Source organism: Paramormyrops kingsleyae, chromosome 6 (genome assembly GCF_048594095.1).
Source record: "Paramormyrops kingsleyae isolate MSU_618 chromosome 6, PKINGS_0.4, whole genome shotgun sequence".
Taxonomy (NCBI): domain Eukaryota; kingdom Metazoa; phylum Chordata; class Actinopteri; order Osteoglossiformes; family Mormyridae; genus Paramormyrops; species Paramormyrops kingsleyae.
This window is the reverse complement of record NC_132802.1, coordinates 35594283-35617494: the sequence shown is the minus strand read 5'-3', so window position 1 is coordinate 35617494 and position 23212 is coordinate 35594283. Positions and strand designations below refer to the sequence as shown.

Below are 23212 nucleotides of genomic sequence, written 5' to 3'. Positions count from 1 at the left end.
TATGGCACGTAACACTTATGGCACGTACCCTGACCTTACAACATGTATCTCCCTTACGGCACGTACTACTTACGGCATATACGACTTACGGCACGTAGCCCAAACTTATGGCACATAATACACCCCCCACACAAGAGTGAACTCCGACAGGAATTCACAATCACAAACAGAAGTTACAAAAATGATCAAACAGCACCATTTAAAAAAAATAATAAACAATCACAGAAAAGAAAAGACCAATCAGGCCCGAGAGAGGGCATCGGCCACTAGGTTGTTAAGCCCTTTTATGTGGGTGATCACAAGATTAAAAGACTGCATAATTAAGGCCCAGCGCATGAGACGCTGGTTGGTGTTGCACATGCGCGAGAGAAAAACAAGGGATTGTGATCAGTGTATACCGTCACCGGCTGGGGAGTATCCCCCACATACACTTCAAAGTGTTGTAACGCAAATAAAAGAGCGAGGGCCATCTTCTCTATGGCACTATATGCTAATTGATGCTTCACGAATTTCCGGGAAAAATAACAAACAGGGTGGTCGAGTCCACGGTTGTCCTCCTGCAAGAGGACAGCACCAGCACCAATCCCACTAGCATCTACCTCCAGTTTGAAGGGCTTAGAGAAATCTGGGGCCGCTAAGACTGGAGAACTGCTGAGTAGCATTTTAACCAAATCAAATGCTGCTTGGCAGGCCGGGGACCAAACGAAAGGCACCCCTTTCCGTAACAGCTGGGTCAGGGGTGCAACGACATCAGAGAAGTTCTTGCAGAAACAACGATAATAACCGGCCATTCCTAAGAACCGTTTTACCTCATGCGGCGACTGTGGGACAGGGAAGGAACCTTTATGTCCAGGGGCTTAACTACTCCATGCCCGACCAATTTTTCTAAATGACTTATGGCTGCCTGTCCGAATTCACATTTCTCCAAGTTGAGGACGAGCGAAATGTTCTGTAACTGGGTAAAAACTTGTTCCAACGAACGTATGTGCTGCTCCCATGAATCTGAATAGATGACAACGTCGTCTAGATAGGTTTCACAATTTCTAACATCGCCGAGAACCCGATGCATCAACCTCTGAAAAGTTGCCGGGGAATTACGTAAACCAAAAGACATCACTGTATACTGGAGGAACTCGCCAGGGGTGGCAAAAGCAGAGATCTCAGAGGCACGGGGAGACAGCGGAACTTGCCAGTATCCCTTCAACAGGTCTAACTTAGTCACATATTTAGCAGAGCCAATACGATCCACACAGTCCTCCATACGCGGAAGCGGGTAAGCATCTGGTTTGGTTACAGCGTTAACTTTTCGATAATCCGTACAAAAACGATATGTTTCGTCAGGCTTGGGAACCAGTAGGCAAGGCGAACACCAGGGACTGCTATTAGGGACCGCGAGACCTGTGTCTAACAGATAAGCGGTTTCGCGAGCTAGTTGAGACCATTTCTGAGGGTTAACCCGATACGGGTGCTGCTTAATGGGAGGGTGAGCACCAACATCTATGTCGTGCTCAGCAGCAGAGGTGCGCGAAGGAGTGTCCGAAAATAGGGACGGGAAACAACTCACCAGGGACGAAAGGTCGGCTTGGGCAGACGTGTAAAATGCATTCTGCAAACTGATGGGGATCTTCAATTCACATCGACAGTAAAAGAGCAATCTTCTCAAACATTTGTAAAAGTCGATAAGAAAATGATCTATGGACATTGAGCGTAGAACAGCAATGTTCCTCATGGCACTTCAGCTTTACTAGATGTAACATTCATGTGCTTCTTGCATGACCAAGACTATGGAAAACAGCATATCCAAACCCATCAAAGATAAAAGGAACTGTGCGTTCCTGGTGTCATTTAAAGCATGATTTTCTGACTGTTATGTTGAAAACGTGGGTGTTCAGAAAGGAATGTACACAACTGTGAACAAAAAGTGCACGGTGAGATTTTGTGCTGCCAAGCAAAATCATGAAATTGAAAAACTCTGATTTTTATCCCACACACCGTGTAACAGCTGACAGCATGAGGGGCTCGTTGGTTTAGGGGTATGATTCTCGCTTCGGGTGCGAGAGGTCCCGGGTTCAAATCCCGGACGAGCCCATATGCAGTGCGGTTAATGAATGGGGATCCCTTACTTTGTGTGGTAGGCTTTCCCAACCTATCTGCTGGTGAATAGTATCTTATACCACGATAACTAGTGACCAAGATGGAGATAAGCAAAGACAACATTTTATCACAATCGATGCTGTGATACATACTAGTCTAGCTTGTGCTCATTTAACCTCTGCCTGTCACTCCTTCACTACTGAATGACACAAATGGCATGATTTTCAACTTCACTCTTTTTGCTTTTGTTTCACGTCAATTTCTCTTTACATTTGCAAGTGCATTGTCGTAGTGATTTCAGCAGACAGATACATATTGGCAGAATTTAGCAGACCCACCTTCGGCAATCGATTGTGATCTTCAATGGACATTGACCGTAAAAGAGCAATCTGCTCGATTCTTTGCAAAACCCAACACCTCAAAGATTAAGCTCAAACATAGTGTCCACACATGCAGAAGGACCTTGTGCAGATGAGGCAAGTAACTTCTGGAGGTGATTGCAATCTTCAATGGACATTGATTGTAAATGAGTAATCTCGCAAAACATTTGCAAAACCCGACAGGAAAACGATGAAAGAGAAAACTCTTATCCTGACGTGTAAAATGCATTCTGCAAACTGATGGGGATCTTCAATACACATCGACAGTAAAAGAGCAATCTTCTCAAACATTTGTAAAAGTCGATAAGAAAATGATCTATGGACATTGAGCGTAGAACAGCAATGTTCCTCATGGCACTTCAGCTTTACTAGATGTAACATTCATGTGCTTCTTGCATGACCAAGACTATGGAAAACAGCATATCCAAACCCATCAAAGATAAAAGGAACTGTGCGTTCCTGGTGTCATTTAAAGCATGATTTTCTGACTGTTATGTTGAAAACGTGGGTGTTCAGAAAGGAATGTACACAACTGTGAACAAAAAGTGCACGGTGAGATTTTGTGCTGCCAAGCAAAATCATGAAATTGAAAAACTCTGATTTTTATCCCACACACCGTGTAACAGCTGTCAGCATGAGGGGCTCGTTGGTTTAGGGGTATGATTCTCGCTTTGGGTGCGAGAGGTCCCGGGTTCAAATCCCGGACGAGCCCATATGCAGTGCGGTTAATGAATGGGGATCCCTTACTTTGTGTGGTAGGCTTTCCCAACCTATCTGCTGGTGAATAGTATCTTATACCACGATAACTAGTGACCAAGATGGAGATAAGCAAAGACAACATTTTATCACAATCGATGCTGTGATACATACTAGTCTAGCTTGTGCTCATTTAACCTCTGCCTGTCACTCCTTCACTACTGAATGACACAAATGGCATGATTTTCAACTTCACTCTTTTTGCTTTTGTTTCACGTCAATTTCTCTTTACATTTGCAAGTGCATTGTCGTAGTGATTTCAGCAGACAGATACATATTGGCAGAATTTAGCAGACCCACCTTCGGCAATCGATTGTGATCTTCAATGGACATTGACCGTAAAAGAGCAATCTGCTCGATTCTTTGCAAAACCCAACACCTCAAAGATTAAGCTCAAACATAGTGTCCACACATGCAGAAGGACCTTGTGCAGATGAGGCAAGTAACTTCTGGAGGTGATTGCAATCTTCAATGGACATTGATTGTAAATGAGTAATCTCGCAAAACATTTGCAAAACCCGACAGGAAAACGATGAAAGAGAAAACTCTTATCCTGACGTGTAAAATGCATTCTGCAAACTGATGGGGATCTTCAATACACATCGACAGTAAAAGAGCAATCTTCTCAAACATTTGTAAAAGTCGATAAGAAAATGATCTATGGACATTGAGCGTAGAACAGCAATGTTCCTCATGGCACTTCAGCTTTATTAGATGTAACATTCATGTGCTTCTTGCATGACCAAGACTATGGAAAACAGCATATCCAAACCCATCAAAGATAAAAGGAACTGTGCGTTCCTGGTGTCATTTAAAGCATGATTTTCTGACTGTTATGTTGAAAACGTGGATGTTCAGAAAGGAATGTACACAACTGTGAACAAAAAGTGCACGGTGAGATTTTGTGCTGCCAAGCAAAATCATGAAATTGAAAAACTCTGATTTTTATCCCACACACCGTGTAACAGCTGACAGCATGAGGGGCTCGTTGGTCTAGGGGTATGATTCTCGCTTCGGGTGCGAGAGGTCCCGGGTTCAAATCCCGGACGAGCCCATATGCAGTGCGGTTAATGAATGGGGATCCCTTACTTTGTGTGGTAGGCTTTCCCAACCTATCTGCTGGTGAATAGTATCTTATACCACGATAACTAGTGACCAAGATGGAGATAAGCAAAGACAACATTTTATCACAATCGATGCTGTGATACATACTAGTCTAGCTTGTGCTCATTTAACCTCTGCCTGTCACTCCTTCACTACTGAATGACACAAATGGCATGATTTTCAACTTCACTCTTTTTGCTTTTGTTTCACGTCAATTTCTCTTTACATTTGCAAGTGCATTGTCGTAGTGATTTCAGCAGACAGATACATATTGGCAGAATTTAGCAGACCCACCTTCGGCAATCGATTGTGATCTTCAATGGACATTGACCGTAAAAGAGCAATCTGCTCGATTCTTTGCAAAACCCAACACCTCAAAGATTAAGCTCAAACATAGTGTCCACACATGCAGAAGGACCTTGTGCAGATGAGGCAAGTAACTTCTGGAGGTGATTGCAATCTTCAATGGACATTGATTGTAAATGAGTAATCTCGCAAAACATTTGCAAAACCCGACAGGAAAACGATGAAAGAGAAAACTCTTATCCTGACGTGTAAAATGCATTCTGCAAACTGATGGGGATCTTCAATACACATCGACAGTAAAAGAGCAATCTTCTCAAACATTTGTAAAAGTCGATAAGAAAATGATCTATGGACATTGAGCGTAGAACAGCAATGTTCCTCATGGCACTTCAGCTTTACTAGATGTAACATTCATGTGCTTCTTGCATGACCAAGACTATGGAAAACAGCATATCCAAACCCATCAAAGATAAAAGGAACTGTGCGTTCCTGGTGTCATTTAAAGCATGATTTTCTGACTGTTATGTTGAAAACGTGGGTGTTCAGAAAGGAATGTACACAACTGTGAACAAAAAGTGCACGGTGAGATTTTGTGCTGCCAAGCAAAATCATGAAATTGAAAAACTCTGATTTTTATCCCACACACCGTGTAACAGCTGTCAGCATGAGGGGCTCGTTGGTTTAGGGGTATGATTCTCGCTTTGGGTGCGAGAGGTCCCGGGTTCAAATCCCGGACGAGCCCATATGCAGTGCGGTTAATGAATGGGGATCCCTTACTTTGTGTGGTAGGCTTTCCCAACCTATCTGCTGGTGAATAGTATCTTATACCACGATAACTAGTGACCAAGATGGAGATAAGCAAAGACAACATTTTATCACAATCGATGCTGTGATACATACTAGTCTAGCTTGTGCTCATTTAACCTCTGCCTGTCACTCCTTCACTACTGAATGACACAAATGGCATGATTTTCAACTTCACTCTTTTTGCTTTTGTTTCACGTCAATTTCTCTTTACATTTGCAAGTGCATTGTCGTAGTGATTTCAGCAGACAGATACATATTGGCAGAATTTAGCAGACCCACCTTCGGCAATCGATTGTGATCTTCAATGGACATTGACCGTAAAAGAGCAATCTGCTCGATTCTTTGCAAAACCCAACACCTCAAAGATTAAGCTCAAACATAGTGTCCACACATGCAGAAGGACCTTGTGCAGATGAGGCAAGTAACTTCTGGAGGTGATTGCAATCTTCAATGGACATTGATTGTAAATGAGTAATCTCGCAAAACATTTGCAAAACCCGACAGGAAAACGATGAAAGAGAAAACTCTTATCCTGACGTGTAAAATGCATTCTGCAAACTGATGGGGATCTTCAATACACATCGACAGTAAAAGAGCAATCTTCTCAAACATTTGTAAAAGTCGATAAGAAAATGATCTATGGACATTGAGCGTAGAACAGCAATGTTCCTCATGGCACTTCAGCTTTATTAGATGTAACATTCATGTGCTTCTTGCATGACCAAGACTATGGAAAACAGCATATCCAAACCCATCAAAGATAAAAGGAACTGTGCGTTCCTGGTGTCATTTAAAGCATGATTTTCTGACTGTTATGTTGAAAACGTGGATGTTCAGAAAGGAATGTACACAACTGTGAACAAAAAGTGCACGGTGAGATTTTGTGCTGCCAAGCAAAATCATGAAATTGAAAAACTCTGATTTTTATCCCACACACCGTGTAACAGCTGACAGCATGAGGGGCTCGTTGGTCTAGGGGTATGATTCTCGCTTCGGGTGCGAGAGGTCCCGGGTTCAAATCCCGGACGAGCCCATATGCAGTGCGGTTAATGAATGGGGATCCCTTAGTTTGTGTGGTAGGCTTTCCCAACCTATCTGCTGGTGAATAGTATCTTATACCACGATAACTAGTGACCAAGATGGAGATAAGCAAAAACAACATTCTATGACAATCGATGCTGTGATACATACTAGTCTAGCTTGTGCTCATTTAACCTCTGCCTGTCACTCCTTCCCTACTGAATGACACAAACGGCATGATTTTCAACTTCACTCTTTTTGCTTTTGTTTCACGTCAATCTCTGTTTACATTTGCAAGTGCATTGTCGTAGTGATTTCAGCAGACAGATACATATTGGCAGAATTTAGCAGACCCACCTTCGGCAATCGATTGTGATCTTCAATGGACATTGACCGTAAAAGAGCAATCTGCTCGATTCTTTGCAAAACCCAACACCTCAAAGATTAAGCTCAAACATAGTGTCGACACATGCAGAAGGACCTTGTGCAGATGAGGCAAGTAACTTCTGGAGGTGATTGCAATCTTCAATGGACATTGATTGTAAATGAGTAATCTCGCAAAACATTTGCAAAACCCGACAGGAAAACGATGAAAGAGAAAACTCTTATCCTGACGTGTAAAATGCATTCTGCAAACTGATGGGGATCTTCAATACACATCGACAGTAAAACAGCAATCTTCTCAAACATTTGTAAAAGTCGATAAGAAAATGATCTATGGACATTGAGCGTAGAACAGCAATGTTCGTCATGGCACTTCAGCTTTATTAGATGTAACATTCATGTGCTTCTTGCATGACCAAGACTATGGAAAACAGCATATCCAAACCCATCAAAGATAAAAGGAACTGTGCGTTCCTGGTGTCATTTAAAGCATAATTTTCTGACTGTTATGTTGAAAACGTGGGTGTTCAGAAAGGAATGTACACAACTGTGAACAAAAAGTGCACTGTGAGATTTTGTGCTGCCAAGCAAAATCATGAAATTGAAAAACTCTGATTTCTATCCCACACACCGTGTAACAGCTGACAGCATGAGGGGCTCGTTGGTCTAGGGGTATGATTCTCGCTTTGGGTGCGAGAGGTCCCGGGTTCAAATCCCGGACAAGCCCATGTGCAGTGCGGTTAATGAATGGGGATCCCTTAGTTTGTGTGGTAGGCCTTCCCAACCTATCTGCTGGTGAATAGTATTTTATACGACGATAACTAGTGACCAAGATGGAAATAAGCAAAGACAACATTCTATGACAATCGATGCTGTGATACATACTAGTCTAGCTTGTGCTCATTTAACCTCTGCCTGTCACTCCTTCCCTACTGAATGACACAAATGGCATGATTTTCAACTTCACTCTTTTTGCTTTTGTTTCACGTCAATTTCTCTTTACATTTGTAAGTGCATTGTCGTAGTGATTTCAGCAGACAGATACATATTGGCAGAATTTAGCAGACCCACCTTCGGCAATCGATTGTGATCTTCAATGGACGTTGACCGTAAAAGAGCAATCTGCTCGATTCTTTGCAAAACCCAACACCTCAAAGATTAAGCTCAAACATAGTGTCCACACATGCAGAAGGACCTTGTGCAGATGAGGCAAGTAACTTCTGGAGGTGATTGCAATCTTCAATGGACATTGATTGAAAATGAGTAATCTCGCAAAACATTTGCAAAACCCGACAGGAAAACGAAGAAAGAGAAAACTCTTATCCTGACGTGTAAAATGCGTTCTGCAAACTGATGGGGATCTTCAATACACATCGACAGTAAAAGAGCAATCTTCTCAAACATTTGTAAAAGTCGATAAGAAAATGATCTATGGACATTGAGCGTAGAACAGCAATGTTCCTCATGGCACTTCAGCTTTATTAGATGTAACATTCATGTGCTTCTTGCATGACCAAGACTATGGAAAACAGCATATCCAAACCCATCAAAGATAAAAGGAACTGTGCGTTCCTGGTGTCATTTAAAGCATGATTTTCTGACTGTTATGTTGAAAACGTGGATGTTCAGAAAGGAATGTACACAACTGTGAACAAAAAGTGCACGGTGAGATTTTGTGCTGCCAAGCAAAATCATGAAATTGAAAAACTCTGATTTCTATCCCACACACCGTGTAACAGCAGACAGCATGAGGGGCTCGTTGGTCTAGGGGTCTGATTCTCGCTTTGGGTGCGAGAGGTCCCGGGTTCAAATCCCGGACGAGCCCATGTGCAGTGCGGTTAATGAATGGGGATCCCTTAGTTTGTGTGGTAGGCCTTCCCAACCTATCTGCTGGTGAATAGTATCTTATACCACGATAACTAGTGACCAAGATGGAGATAAGCAAAGACAACATTCTATGACAATCGATGCTGTGATACATACTAGTCTAGCTTGTGCTCATTTAACCTCTGCCTGTCACTCCTTCCCTACTGAATGACACAAATGGCATGATTTTCAACTTCACTCTTTTTGCTTTTGTTTCACGTCAATTTCTCTTTACATTTGCAAGTGCATTGTCGTAGTGATTTCAGCAGACAGATACATATTGGCAGAATTTAGCAGACCCACCTTCGGCAATCGATTGTGATCTTCAATGGACATTGACCGTAAAAGAGCAATCTGCTCGATTCTTTGCAAAACCCAACACCTCAAAGATTAAGCTCAAACATAGTGTCCACACATGCAGAAGGACCTTGTGCAGATGAGGCAAGTAACTTCTGGAGGTGATTGCAATCTTCAATGGACATTGATTGAAAATGAGTAATCTCGCAAAACATTTGCAAAACCCGACAGGAAAACGAAGAAAGAGAAAACTCTTATCCTGACGTGTAAAATGCGTTCTGCAAACTGATGGGGATCTTCAATACACATCGACAGTAAAAGAGCAATCTTCTCAAACATTTCTAAAAGTCGATAAGAAAATGATCTATGGACATTGAGCGTAGAACAGCAATGTTCCTCATGGCACTTCAGCTTTACTAGATGTAACATTCATGTGCTTCTTGCATGACCAAGACTATGGAAAACAGCATATCCAAACCCATCAAAGATAAAAGGAACTGTGCGTTCCTGGTGTCATTTAAAGCATGATTTTCTGACTGTTATGTTGAAAACGTGGTTGTTCAGAAAGGAATGTACACAACTGTGAACAAAAAGTGCACGGTGAGATTTTGTGCTGCCAAGCAAAATCATGAAATTGAAAAACTATGATTTTTATCCCACACACCGTGTAACAGCTGACAGCATGAGGGGTTCGTTGGTCTAGGGGTATGATTCTCGCTTCGGGTGCGAGAGGTCCCGGGTTCAAATCCCGGACGAGCCCATATGCAGTGCGGTTAATGAATGGGGATCCCTTAGTTTGTGTGGTAGGCTTTCCCAACCTATCTGCTGGTGAATAGTATCTTATACCACGATAACTAGTGACCAAGATGGAGATAAGCAAAGACAACATTCTATGACAATCGATGCTGTGATACATACTAGTCTAGCTTGTGCTCATTTAACCTCTGCCTGTCACTCCTTCCCTACTGAATGACACAAATGGCATGATTTTCAACTTCACTCTTTTTGCTTTTGTTTCACGTCAATTTCTCTTTACATTTGCAAGTGCATTGTCGTAGTGATTTCAGCAGACAGATACATATTGGCAGAATTTAGCAGACCCACCTTCGGCAATCGATTGTGATCTTCAATGGACATTGACCGTAAAAGAGCAATCTGCTCGATCCTTTGCAAAACCCAACACCTCAAAGATTAAGCTCAAACATAGTGTCCACACATGCAGAAGGACCTTGTGCAGATGAGGCAAGTAACTTCTGGAGGTGATTGCAATCTTCAATGGACATTGATTGTAAATGAGTAATCTCGCAAAACATTTGCAAAACCCGACAGGAAAACGATGAAAGAGAAAACTCTTATCCTGACGTGTAAAATGCATTCTGCAAACTGATGGGGATCTTCAATACACATCGACAGTAAAAGAGCAATCTTCTCAAACATTTGTAAAAGTCGATAAGAAAATGATCTATGGACATTGAGCGTAGAACAGCAATGTTCCTCATGGCACTTCAGCTTTATTAGATGTAACATTCATGTGCTTCTTGCATGACCAAGACTATGGAAAACAGCAGATCCAAACCCATCAAAGATAAAAGGAACTGTGCGTTCCTGGTGTCATTTAAAGCATGATTTTCTGACTGTTATGTTGAAAACGTGGATGTTCAGAAAGGAATGTACACAACTGTGAACAAAAAGTGCACGGTGAGATTTTGTGCTGCCAAGCAAAATCATGAAATTGAAAAACTCTGATTTTTATCCCACACACCGTGTAACAGCTGACAGCATGAGGGGCTCGTTGGTCTAGGGGTATGATTCTCGCTTCGGGTGCGAGAGGTCCCGGGTTCAAATCCCGGACGAGCCCATATGCAGTGCGGTTAATGAATGGGGATCCCTTAGTTTGTGTGGTAGGTTTCCCAACCTATCTGCTGGTGAATAGTATCTTATACCACGATAACTAGTGACCAAGATGGAGATAAGCAAAAACAACATTCTATGACAATCGATGCTGTGATACATACTAGTCTAGCTTGTGCTCATTTAACCTCTGCCTGTCACTCCTTCCCTACTGAATGACACAAATGGCATGATTTTCAACTTCACTCTTTTTGCTTTTGTTTCACGTCAATTTCTCTTTACATTTGCAAGTGCATTGTCGTAGTGATTTCAGCAGACAGATACATATTGGCAGAATTTAGCAGACCCACCTTCGGCAATCGATTGTGATCTTCAATGGACATTGACCGTAAAAGAGCAATCTGCTCGATTCTTTGCAAAACCCAACACCTCAAAGATTAAGCTCAAACATAGTGTCCACACATGCAGAAGGACCTTGTGCAGATGAGGCAAGTAACTTCTGGAGGTGATTGCAATCTTCAATGGACATTGATTGTAAATGAGTAATCTCGCAAAACATTTGCAAAACCCGACAGGAAAACGATGAAAGAGAAAACTCTTATCCTGACGTGTAAAATGCATTCTGCAAACTGATGGGGATCTTCAATACACATCGACAGTAAAAGAGCAATCTTCTCAAACATTTGTAAAAGTCGATAAGAAAATGATCTATGGACATTGAGCGTAGAACAGCAATGTTCCTCATGGCACTTCAGCTTTATTAGATGTAACATTCATGTGCTTCTTGCATGACCAAGACTATGGAAAACAGCATATCCAAACCCATCAAAGATAAAAGGAACTGTGCGTTCCTGGTGTCATTTAAAGCATGATTTTCTGACTGTTATGTTGAAAACGTGGATGTTCAGAAAGGAATGTACACAACTGTGAACAAAAAGTGCACGGTGAGATTTTGTGCTGCCAAGCAAAATCATGAAATTGAAAAACTCTGATTTTTATCCCACACACCGTGTAACAGCTGACAGCATGAGGGGTTCGTTGGTCTAGGGGTATGATTCTCGCTTCGGGTGCGAGAGGTCCCGGGTTCAAATCCCGGACGAGCCCATATGCAGTGCGGTTAATGAATGGGGATCCCTTAGTTTGTGTGGTAGGCTTTCCCAACCTATCTGCTGGTGAATAGTATCTTATACCACGATAACTAGTGACCAAGATGGAGATAAGCAAAGACAACATTCTATGACAATCGATGCTGTGATACATACTAGTCTAGCTTGTGCTCATTTAACCTCTGCCTGTCACTCCTTCCCTACTGAATGACACAAATGGCATGATTTTCAACTTCACTCTTTTTGCTTTTGTTTCACGTCAATTTCTCTTTACATTTGCAAGTGCATTGTCGTAGTGATTTCAGCAGACAGATACATATTGGCAGAATTTAGCAGACCCACCTTCGGCAATCGATTGTGATCTTCAATGGACATTGACCGTAAAAGAGCAATCTGCTCGATCCTTTGCAAAACCCAACACCTCAAAGATTAAGCTCAAACATAGTGTCCACACATGCAGAAGGACCTTGTGCAGATGAGGCAAGTAACTTCTGGAGGTGATTGCAATCTTCAATGGACATTGATTGTAAATGAGTAATCTCGCAAAACATTTGCAAAACCCGACAGGAAAACGATGAAAGAGAAAACTCTTATCCTGACGTGTAAAATGCATTCTGCAAACTGATGGGGATCTTCAATACACATCGACAGTAAAAGAGCAATCTTCTCAAACATTTGTAAAAGTCGATAAGAAAATGATCTATGGACATTGAGCGTAGAACAGCAATGTTCCTCATGGCACTTCAGCTTTATTAGATGTAACATTCATGTGCTTCTTGCATGACCAAGACTATGGAAAACAGCAGATCCAAACCCATCAAAGATAAAAGGAACTGTGCGTTCCTGGTGTCATTTAAAGCATGATTTTCTGACTGTTATGTTGAAAACGTGGATGTTCAGAAAGGAATGTACACAACTGTGAACAAAAAGTGCACGGTGAGATTTTGTGCTGCCAAGCAAAATCATGAAATTGAAAAACTCTGATTTTTATCCCACACACCGTGTAACAGCTGACAGCATGAGGGGCTCGTTGGTCTAGGGGTATGATTCTCGCTTCGGGTGCGAGAGGTCCCGGGTTCAAATCCCGGACGAGCCCATATGCAGTGCGGTTAATGAATGGGGATCCCTTAGTTTGTGTGGTAGGTTTCCCAACCTATCTGCTGGTGAATAGTATCTTATACCACGATAACTAGTGACCAAGATGGAGATAAGCAAAAACAACATTCTATGACAATCGATGCTGTGATACATACTAGTCTAGCTTGTGCTCATTTAACCTCTGCCTGTCACTCCTTCCCTACTGAATGACACAAATGGCATGATTTTCAACTTCACTCTTTTTGCTTTTGTTTCACGTCAATTTCTCTTTACATTTGCAAGTGCATTGTCGTAGTGATTTCAGCAGACAGATACATATTGGCAGAATTTAGCAGACCCACCTTCGGCAATCGATTGTGATCTTCAATGGACATTGACCGTAAAAGAGCAATCTGCTCGATTCTTTGCAAAACCCAACACCTCAAAGATTAAGCTCAAACATAGTGTCCACACATGCAGAAGGACCTTGTGCAGATGAGGCAAGTAACTTCTGGAGGTGATTGCAATCTTCAATGGACATTGATTGTAAATGAGTAATCTCGCAAAACATTTGCAAAACCCGACAGGAAAACGATGAAAGAGAAAACTCTTATCCTGACGTGTAAAATGCATTCTGCAAACTGATGGGGATCTTCAATACACATCGACAGTAAAAGAGCAATCTTCTCAAACATTTGTAAAAGTCGATAAGAAAATGATCTATGGACATTGAGCGTAGAACAGCAATGTTCCTCATGGCACTTCAGCTTTATTAGATGTAACATTCATGTGCTTCTTGCATGACCAAGACTATGGAAAACAGCAGATCCAAACCCATCAAAGATAAAAGGAACTGTGCGTTCCTGGTGTCATTTAAAGCATGATTTTCTGACTGTTATGTTGAAAACGTGGATGTTCAGAAAGGAATGTACACAACTGTGAACAAAAAGTGCACGGTGAGATTTTGTGCTGCCAAGCAAAATCATGAAATTGAAAAACTCTGATTTTTATCCCACACACCGTGTAACAGCTGACAGCATGAGGGGCTCGTTGGTCTAGGGGTATGATTCTCGCTTCGGGTGCGAGAGGTCCCGGGTTCAAATCCCGGACGAGCCCATATGCAGTGCGGTTAATGAATGGGGATCCCTTAGTTTGTGTGGTAGGTTTCCCAACCTATCTGCTGGTGAATAGTATCTTATACCACGATAACTAGTGACCAAGATGGAGATAAGCAAAAACAACATTCTATGACAATCGATGCTGTGATACATACTAGTCTAGCTTGTGCTCATTTAACCTCTGCCTGTCACTCCTTCCCTACTGAATGACACAAATGGCATGATTTTCAACTTCACTCTTTTTGCTTTTGTTTCACGTCAATTTCTCTTTACATTTGCAAGTGCATTGTCGTAGTGATTTCAGCAGACAGATACATATTGGCAGAATTTAGCAGACCCACCTTCGGCAATCGATTGTGATCTTCAATGGACATTGACCGTAAAAGAGCAATCTGCTCGATTCTTTGCAAAACCCAACACCTCAAAGATTAAGCTCAAACATAGTGTCCACACATGCAGAAGGACCTTGTGCAGATGAGGCAAGTAACTTCTGGAGGTGATTGCAATCTTCAATGGACATTGATTGTAAATGAGTAATCTCGCAAAACATTTGCAAAACCCGACAGGAAAACGATGAAAGAGAAAACTCTTATCCTGACGTGTAAAATGCATTCTGCAAACTGATGGGGATCTTCAATACACATCGACAGTAAAAGAGCAATCTTCTCAAACATTTGTAAAAGTCGATAAGAAAATGATCTATGGACATTGAGCGTAGAACAGCAATGTTCCTCATGGCACTTCAGCTTTATTAGATGTAACATTCATGTGCTTCTTGCATGACCAAGACTATGGAAAACAGCATATCCAAACCCATCAAAGATAAAAGGAACTGTGCGTTCCTGGTGTCATTTAAAGCATGATTTTCTGACTGTTATGTTGAAAACGTGGATGTTCAGAAAGGAATGTACACAACTGTGAACAAAAAGTGCACGGTGAGATTTTGTGCTGCCAAGCAAAATCATGAAATTGAAAAACTCTGATTTTTATCCCACACACCGTGTAACAGCTGACAGCATGAGGGGTTCGTTGGTCTAGGGGTATGATTCTCGCTTCGGGTGCGAGAGGTCCCGGGTTCAAATCCCGGACGAGCCCATATGCAGTGCGGTTAATGAATGGGGATCCCTTAGTTTGTGTGGTAGGCTTTCCCAACCTATCTGCTGGTGAATAGTATCTTATACCACGATAACTAGTGACCAAGATGGAGATAAGCAAAGACAACATTCTATGACAATCGATGCTGTGATACATACTAGTCTAGCTTGTGCTCATTTAACCTCTGCCTGTCACTCCTTCCCTACTGAATGACACAAATGGCATGATTTTCAACTTCACTCTTTTTGCTTTTGTTTCACGTCAATTTCTCTTTACATTTGCAAGTGCATTGTCGTAGTGATTTCAGCAGACAGATACATATTGGCAGAATTTAGCAGACCCACCTTCGGCAATCGATTGTGATCTTCAATGGACATTGACCGTAAAAGAGCAATCTGCTCGATCCTTTGCAAAACCCAACACCTCAAAGATTAAGCTCAAACATAGTGTCCACACATGCAGAAGGACCTTGTGCAGATGAGGCAAGTAACTTCTGGAGGTGATTGCAATCTTCAATGGACATTGATTGTAAATGAGTAATCTCGCAAAACATTTGCAAAACCCGACAGGAAAACGATGAAAGAGAAAACTCTTATCCTGACGTGTAAAATGCATTCTGCAAACTGATGGGGATCTTCAATACACATCGACAGTAAAAGAGCAATCTTCTCAAACATTTGTAAAAGTCGATAAGAAAATGATCTATGGACATTGAGCGTAGAACAGCAATGTTCCTCATGGCACTTCAGCTTTATTAGATGTAACATTCATGTGCTTCTTGCATGACCAAGACTATGGAAAACAGCAGATCCAAACCCATCAAAGATAAAAGGAACTGTGCGTTCCTGGTGTCATTTAAAGCATGATTTTCTGACTGTTATGTTGAAAACGTGGATGTTCAGAAAGGAATGTACACAACTGTGAACAAAAAGTGCACGGTGAGATTTTGTGCTGCCAAGCAAAATCATGAAATTGAAAAACTCTGATTTTTATCCCACACACCGTGTAACAGCTGACAGCATGAGGGGCTCGTTGGTCTAGGGGTATGATTCTCGCTTCGGGTGCGAGAGGTCCCGGGTTCAAATCCCGGACGAGCCCATATGCAGTGCGGTTAATGAATGGGGATCCCTTAGTTTGTGTGGTAGGTTTCCCAACCTATCTGCTGGTGAATAGTATCTTATACCACGATAACTAGTGACCAAGATGGAGATAAGCAAAAACAACATTCTATGACAATCGATGCTGTGATACATACTAGTCTAGCTTGTGCTCATTTAACCTCTGCCTGTCACTCCTTCCCTACTGAATGACACAAATGGCATGATTTTCAACTTCACTCTTTTTGCTTTTGTTTCACGTCAATTTCTCTTTACATTTGCAAGTGCATTGTCGTAGTGATTTCAGCAGACAGATACATATTGGCAGAATTTAGCAGACCCACCTTCGGCAATCGATTGTGATCTTCAATGGACATTGACCGTAAAAGAGCAATCTGCTCGATTCTTTGCAAAACCCAACACCTCAAAGATTAAGCTCAAACATAGTGTCCACACATGCAGAAGGACCTTGTGCAGATGAGGCAAGTAACTTCTGGAGGTGATTGCAATCTTCAATGGACATTGATTGTAAATGAGTAATCTCGCAAAACATTTGCAAAACCCGACAGGAAAACGATGAAAGAGAAAACTCTTATCCTGACGTGTAAAATGCATTCTGCAAACTGATGGGGATCTTCAATACACATCGACAGTAAAAGAGCAATCTTCTCAAACATTTGTAAAAGTCGATAAGAAAATGATCTATGGACATTGAGCGTAGAACAGCAATGTTCCTCATGGCACTTCAGCTTTATTAGATGTAACATTCATGTGCTTCTTGCATGACCAAGACTATGGATGAGGGGCTCGTTGGTCTAGGGGTATGATTCTCGCTTCGGGTGCGAGAGGTCCCGGGTTCAAATCCCGGACGAGCCCATATGCAGTGCGGTTAATGAATGGGGATCCCTTAGTTTGTGTGGTAGGCTTTCCCAACCTATCTGCTGGTGAATAGTATCTTATACCACGATAACTAGTGACCAAGATGGAGATAAGCAAAAACAACATTCTATGACAATCGATGCTGTGATACATACTAGTCTAGCTTGTGCTCATTTAACCTCTGCCTGTCACTCCTTCCCTACTGAATGACACAAACGGCATGATTTTCAACTTCACTCTTTTTGCTTTTGTTTCACGTCAATTTCTCTTTACATTTGCAAGTGCATTGTCGTAGTGATTTCAGCAGACAGATACATATTGGCAGAATTTAGCAGACCCACCTTCGGCAATCGATTGTGATCTTCAATGGACATTGACCGTAAAAGAGCAATCTGCTCGATTCTTTGCAAAACCCAACACCTCAAAGATTAAGCTCAAACATAGTGTCCACACATGCAGAAGGACCTTGTGCAGATGAGGCAAGTAACTTCTGGAGGTGATTGCAATCTTCAATGGACATTGATTGTAAATGAGTAATCTCGCAAAACATTTGCAAAACCCGACAGGAAAACGATGAAAGAGAAAACTCTTATCCTGACGTGTAAAATGCATTCTGCAAACTGATGGGGATCTTCAATACACATCGACAGTAAAACAGCAATCTTCTCAAACATTTGTAAAAGTCGATAAGAAAATGATCTATGGACATTGAGCGTAGAACAGCAATGTTCGTCATGGCACTTCAGCTTTATTAGATGTAACATTCATGTGCTTCTTGCATGACCAAGACTATGGAAAACAGCATATCCAAACCCATCAAAGATAAAAGGAACTGTGCGTTCCTGGTGTCATTTAAAGCATGATTTTCTGACTGTTATGTTGAAAACGTGGATGTTCAGAAAGGAATGTACACAACTGTGAACAAAAAGTGCACTGTGAGATTTTGTGCTGCCAAGCAAAATCATGAAATTGAAAAACTCTGATTTCTATCCCACACACCGTGTAACAGCTGACAGCATGAGGGGCTCGTTGGTCTAGGGGTATGATTCTCGCTTTGGGTGCGAGAGGTCCCGGGTTCAAATCCCGGACAAGCCCATGTGCAGTGCGGTTAATGAATGGGGATCCCTTAGTTTGTGTGGTAGGCCTTCCCAACCTATCTGCTGGTGAATAGTATTTTATACGACGATAACTAGTGACCAAGATGGAAATAAGCAAAGACAACATTCTATGACAATCGATGCTGTGATACATACTAGTCTAGCTTGTGCTCATTTAACCTCTGCCTGTCACTCCTTCCCTACTGAATGACACAAATGGCATGATTTTCAACTTCACTCTTTTTGCTTTTGTTTCACGTCAATCTCTGTTTACATTTGCAAGTGCATTGTCGTAGTGATTTCAGCAGACAGATACATATTGGCAGAATTTAGCAGACCCACCTTCGGCAATCGATTGTGATCTTCAATGGACATTGACCGTAAAAGAGCAATCTGCTCGATTCTTTGCAAAACCCAACACCTCAAAGATTAAGCTCAAACATAGTGTCCACACATGCAGAAGGACCTTGTGCAGATGAGGCAAGTAACTTCTGGAGGTGATTGCAATCTTCAATGGACATTGATTGTAAATGAGTAATCTCGCAAAACATTTGCAAAACCCGACAGGAAAACGATGAAAGAGAAAACTCTTATCCTGACGTGTAAAATGCGTTCTGCAAACTGATGGGGATCTTCAATACACATCGACAGTAAAAGAGCAATCTTCTCAAACATTTGTAAAAGTCGATAAGAAAATGATCTATGGACATTGAGCGTAGAACAGCAATGTTCGTCATGGCACTTCAGCTTTACTAGATGTAACATTCATGTGCTTCTTGCATGACCAAGACTATGGAAAACAGCATATCCAATCCCATCAAAGATAAAAGGAACTGTGCGTTCCTGGTGTCATTTAAAGCATGATTTTCTGACTGTTATGTTGAAAACGTGGGTGTTCAGAAAGGAATGTACACAACTGTGAACAAAAAGTGCACGGTGAGATTTTCTGCTGCCAAGCAAAATCATGAAATTGAAAAACTCTGATTTCTATCCCACACACCGGGTAATAGCTGACAGCATGAGGTCTAGGGGTATGATTCTCGCTTTGGGTGCGAGAGGTCCCGGGTTCAAATCCCGGACGAGCCCATGTGCAGTGCGGTTAATGAATGGGGATCCCTTAGTTTGTGTGGTAGGCCTTCCCAACCTATCTGCTGGTGAATAGTATCTTATACCACGATAACTAGTGACCAAGATGGAGATAAGCAAAGACAACATTCTATGACAATCGATGCTGTGATACATACTAGTCTAGCTTGTGCTCATTTAACCTCTGCCTGTCACTCCTTCCCTACTGAATGACACAAACGGCATGATTTTCAACTTCACTCTTTTTGCTTTTGTTTCACGTCAATCTCTGTTTACATTTGCAAGTGCATTGTCATAGTGATTTCAGCAGACAGATACATATTGGCAGAATTTAGCAGACCCACCTTCGGCAATCGATTGTGATCTTCAATGGACATTGACCGTAAAAGAGCAATCTGCTCGATTCTTTGCAAAACCCAACACCTCAAAGATTAAGCTCAAACATAGTGTCGACACATGCAGAAGGACCTTGTGCAGATGAGGCAAGTAACTTCTGGAGGTGATTGCAATCTTCAATGGACATTGATTGTAAATGAGTAATCTCGCAAAACATTTGCAAAACCCGACAGGAAAACGATGAAAGAGAAAACTCTTATCCTGACGTGTAAAATGCATTCTGCAAACTGATGGGGATCTTCAATACACATCGACAGTAAAAGAGCAATCTTCTCAAACATTTGTAAAAGTCGATAAGAAAATGATCTATGGACATTGAGCGTAGAACAGCAATGTTCGTCATGGCACTTCAGCTTTACTAGATGTAACATTCATGTGCTTCTTGCATGACCAAGACTATGGAAAACAGCATATCCAATCCCATCAAAGATAAAAGGAACTGTGCGTTCCTGGTGTCATTTAAAGCATGATTTTCTGACTGTTATGTTGAAAACGTGGGTGTTCAGAAAGGAATGTACACAACTGTGAACAAAAAGTGCACGGTGAGATTTTCTGCTGCCAAGCAAAATCATGAAATTGAAAAACTCTGATTTCTATCCCACACACCGGGTAATAGCTGACAGCATGAGGTCTAGGGGTATGATTCTCGCTTTGGGTGCGAGAGGTCCCGGGTTCAAATCCCGGACGAGCCCATGTGCAGTGCGGTTAATGAATGGGGATCCCTTAGTTTGTGTGGTAGGCCTTCCCAACCTATCTGCTGGTGAATAGTATCTTATACCACGATAACTAGTGACCAAGATGGAGATAAGCAAAGACAACATTCTATGACAATCGATGCTGTGATACATACTAGTCTAGCTTGTGCTCATTTAACCTCTGCCTGTCACTCCTTCCCTACTGAATGACACAAACGGCATGATTTTCAACTTCACTCTTTTTGCTTTTGTTTCACGTCAATCTCTGTTTACATTTGCAAGTGCATTGTCATAGTGATTTCAGCAGACAGATACATATTGGCAGAATTTAGCAGACCCACCTTCGGCAATCGATTGTGATCTTCAATGGACATTGACCGTAAAAGAGCAATCTGCTCGATTCTTTGCAAAACCCAACACCTCAAAGATTAAGCTCAAACATAGTGTCGACACATGCAGAAGGACCTTGTGCAGATGAGGCAAGTAACTTCTGGAGGTGATTGCAATCTTCAATGGACATTGATTGTAAATGAGTAATCTCGCAAAACATTTGCAAAACCCGACAGGAAAACGATGAAAGAGAAAACTCTTATCCTGACGTGTAAAATGCATTCTGCAAACTGATGGGGATCTTCAATACACATCGACAGTAAAAGAGCAATCTTCTCAAACATTTGTAAAAGTCGATAAGAAAATGATCTATGGACATTGAGCGTAGAACAGCAATGTTCCTCATGGCACTTCAGCTTTACTAGATGTAACATTCATGTGCTTCTTCCATGACCAAGACTATGGAAAACAGCATATCCAAACCCATCAAAGATAAAAGGAACTGTGCGTTCCTGGTGTCATTTAAAGCATGATTTTCTGACTGTTATGTTGAAAACGTGGGTGTTCAGAAAGGAATGTACACAACTGTGAACAAAAAGTGCACTGTGAGATTTTCTGCTGCCAAGCAAAATCATGAAATTGAAAAACTCTGATTTCTATCCCACACACCGTGTAACAGCTGACAGCATGAGGGGCTCGTTGGTCTAGGGGTATAATTCTCGCTTTGGGTGCGAGAGGTCCCGGGTTCAAATCCCGGACGAGCCCATGTGCAGTGCGGTTAATGAATGGGGATCCCTTAGTTTGTGTGGTAGGCCTTCCCAACCTATCTGCTGGTGAATAGTATCTTATACCACGATAACTAGTGACCAAGATGGAGATAAGCAAAGACAACATTCTATGACAATCGATGCTGTGATACATACTAGTCTAGCTTGTGCTCATTTAACCTCTGCCTGTCACTCCTTCCCTACTAAATGACACAAACGGCATGATTTTCAACTTCACTCTTTTTGCTTTTGTTTCACGTCAATCTCTGTTTACATTTGCAAGTGCATTGTCGTAGTGATTTCAGCAGACAGATACATATTGGCAGAATTTAGCAGACCCACCTTCGGCAATCGATTGTGATCTTCAATGGACATTGACCGTAAAAGAGCAATCTGCTCGATTCTTTGCAAAACCCAACACCTCAAAGATTAAGCTCAAACATAGTGTCGACACATGCAGAAGGACCTTGTGCAGATGAGGCAAGTAACTTCTGGAGGTGATTGCAATCTTCAATGGACATTGATTGTAAATGAGTAATCTCGCAAAACATTTGCAAAACCCGACAGGAAAACGATGAAAGAGAAAACTCTTATCCTGACGTGTAAAATGCATTCTGCAAACTGATGGGGATCTTCAATACACATCGACAGTAAAACAGCAATCTTCTCAAACATTTGTAAAAGTCGATAAGAAAATGATCTATGGACATTGAGCGTAGAACAGCAATGTTCCTCATGGCACTTCAGCTTTACTAGATGTAACATTCATGTGCTTCTGGCATGACCAAGACTATGGAAAACAGCATATCCAAACCCATCAAAGATAAAAGGATCTGTGCGTTCCGGGTGTCATTTAAAGCATGATTTTCTGACTGTTATGTTGAAAACGTGGGTGTTCAGAAAGGAATGTACACAACTGTGAACAAAAAGTGCACGGTGAGATTTTCTGCTGCCAAGCAAAATCATGAAATTGAAAAACTCTGATTTTTATACCACACACCGTGTAACAGCTGTCAGCATGTGGGGCTCGTTGGTTTAGGGGTATGATTCTCGCTTTGGGTGCGAGAGGTCCCGGGTTCAAATCCCGGACGAGCCCATATGCAGTGCGGTTAATGAATGGGGATTCCTTAGTTTGTGTGGTAGGCCTTCCCAACCTATCTGCTGGTGAATAGTATCTTATACCACGATAACTAGTGACCAAGATGGAGATAAGCAAAGACAACATTCTATGACAATCGATGCTGTGATACATACTAGTCTAGCTTGTGCTCATTTAACCTCTGCCTGTCACTCCTTCCCTACTGAATGACACAAATGGCATGATTTTCAACTTCACTCTTTTTGCTTTTGTTTCACGTCAATCTCTGTTTACATTTGCAAGTGCATTGTCGTAGTGATTTCAGCAGACAGATACATATTGGCAGAATTTAGCAGACCCACCTTCGGCAATCGATTGTGATCTTCAATGGACATTGACCGTAAAAGAGCAATCTGCTCGATTCTTTGCAAAACCCAACACCTCAAAGATTAAGCTCAAACATAGTGTCGACACATGCAGAAGGACCTTGTGCAGATGAGGCAAGTAACTTCTGGAGGTGATTGCA

The 23212-nt window shown here is 41.8% G+C and overlaps 18 non-coding genes across 18 annotated transcripts; all 18 read left to right on the top strand.

Annotated features, from left to right (window-relative positions):
• The first annotated feature begins 2016 nt into the window (after positions 1-2016).
• trnap-cgg (transfer RNA proline (anticodon CGG)) lies at positions 2017-2088 on the top strand. The gene has a single exon. It is a non-coding gene; the product is annotated as a tRNA-Pro (tRNA).
• Positions 2089-3114: 1026 nt separating this feature from the next.
• Positions 3115-3186, top strand: trnap-ugg (transfer RNA proline (anticodon UGG)). The gene has a single exon. It is a non-coding gene; the product is annotated as a tRNA-Pro (tRNA).
• Positions 3187-4212: 1026 nt separating this feature from the next.
• trnap-cgg (transfer RNA proline (anticodon CGG)) lies at positions 4213-4284 on the top strand. The gene has a single exon. It is a non-coding gene; the product is annotated as a tRNA-Pro (tRNA).
• A 1026-nt stretch (positions 4285-5310) lies between these two features.
• Positions 5311-5382, top strand: trnap-ugg (transfer RNA proline (anticodon UGG)). Its single transcript has one exon. It is a non-coding gene; the product is annotated as a tRNA-Pro (tRNA).
• A 1026-nt stretch (positions 5383-6408) lies between these two features.
• On the top strand, positions 6409-6480 carry trnap-cgg (transfer RNA proline (anticodon CGG)). The gene has a single exon. It is a non-coding gene; the product is annotated as a tRNA-Pro (tRNA).
• A 1026-nt stretch (positions 6481-7506) lies between these two features.
• On the top strand, positions 7507-7578 carry trnap-ugg (transfer RNA proline (anticodon UGG)). The gene has a single exon. It is a non-coding gene; the product is annotated as a tRNA-Pro (tRNA).
• A 1026-nt stretch (positions 7579-8604) lies between these two features.
• Positions 8605-8676, top strand: trnap-ugg (transfer RNA proline (anticodon UGG)). Its single transcript has one exon. It is a non-coding gene; the product is annotated as a tRNA-Pro (tRNA).
• Positions 8677-9702: 1026 nt separating this feature from the next.
• trnap-cgg (transfer RNA proline (anticodon CGG)) lies at positions 9703-9774 on the top strand. Its single transcript has one exon. It is a non-coding gene; the product is annotated as a tRNA-Pro (tRNA).
• Positions 9775-10800: 1026 nt separating this feature from the next.
• trnap-cgg (transfer RNA proline (anticodon CGG)) lies at positions 10801-10872 on the top strand. The gene has a single exon. It is a non-coding gene; the product is annotated as a tRNA-Pro (tRNA).
• A 1025-nt stretch (positions 10873-11897) lies between these two features.
• On the top strand, positions 11898-11969 carry trnap-cgg (transfer RNA proline (anticodon CGG)). Its single transcript has one exon. It is a non-coding gene; the product is annotated as a tRNA-Pro (tRNA).
• A 1026-nt stretch (positions 11970-12995) lies between these two features.
• On the top strand, positions 12996-13067 carry trnap-cgg (transfer RNA proline (anticodon CGG)). Its single transcript has one exon. It is a non-coding gene; the product is annotated as a tRNA-Pro (tRNA).
• Positions 13068-14092: 1025 nt separating this feature from the next.
• trnap-cgg (transfer RNA proline (anticodon CGG)) lies at positions 14093-14164 on the top strand. The gene has a single exon. It is a non-coding gene; the product is annotated as a tRNA-Pro (tRNA).
• A 1025-nt stretch (positions 14165-15189) lies between these two features.
• Positions 15190-15261, top strand: trnap-cgg (transfer RNA proline (anticodon CGG)). Its single transcript has one exon. It is a non-coding gene; the product is annotated as a tRNA-Pro (tRNA).
• Positions 15262-16287: 1026 nt separating this feature from the next.
• On the top strand, positions 16288-16359 carry trnap-cgg (transfer RNA proline (anticodon CGG)). Its single transcript has one exon. It is a non-coding gene; the product is annotated as a tRNA-Pro (tRNA).
• An 803-nt stretch (positions 16360-17162) lies between these two features.
• trnap-cgg (transfer RNA proline (anticodon CGG)) lies at positions 17163-17234 on the top strand. The gene has a single exon. It is a non-coding gene; the product is annotated as a tRNA-Pro (tRNA).
• Positions 17235-18260: 1026 nt separating this feature from the next.
• On the top strand, positions 18261-18332 carry trnap-ugg (transfer RNA proline (anticodon UGG)). The gene has a single exon. It is a non-coding gene; the product is annotated as a tRNA-Pro (tRNA).
• Positions 18333-21534: 3202 nt separating this feature from the next.
• trnap-ugg (transfer RNA proline (anticodon UGG)) lies at positions 21535-21606 on the top strand. Its single transcript has one exon. It is a non-coding gene; the product is annotated as a tRNA-Pro (tRNA).
• Positions 21607-22632: 1026 nt separating this feature from the next.
• On the top strand, positions 22633-22704 carry trnap-ugg (transfer RNA proline (anticodon UGG)). Its single transcript has one exon. It is a non-coding gene; the product is annotated as a tRNA-Pro (tRNA).
• The last annotated feature ends 508 nt before the right edge of the window (positions 22705-23212 follow it).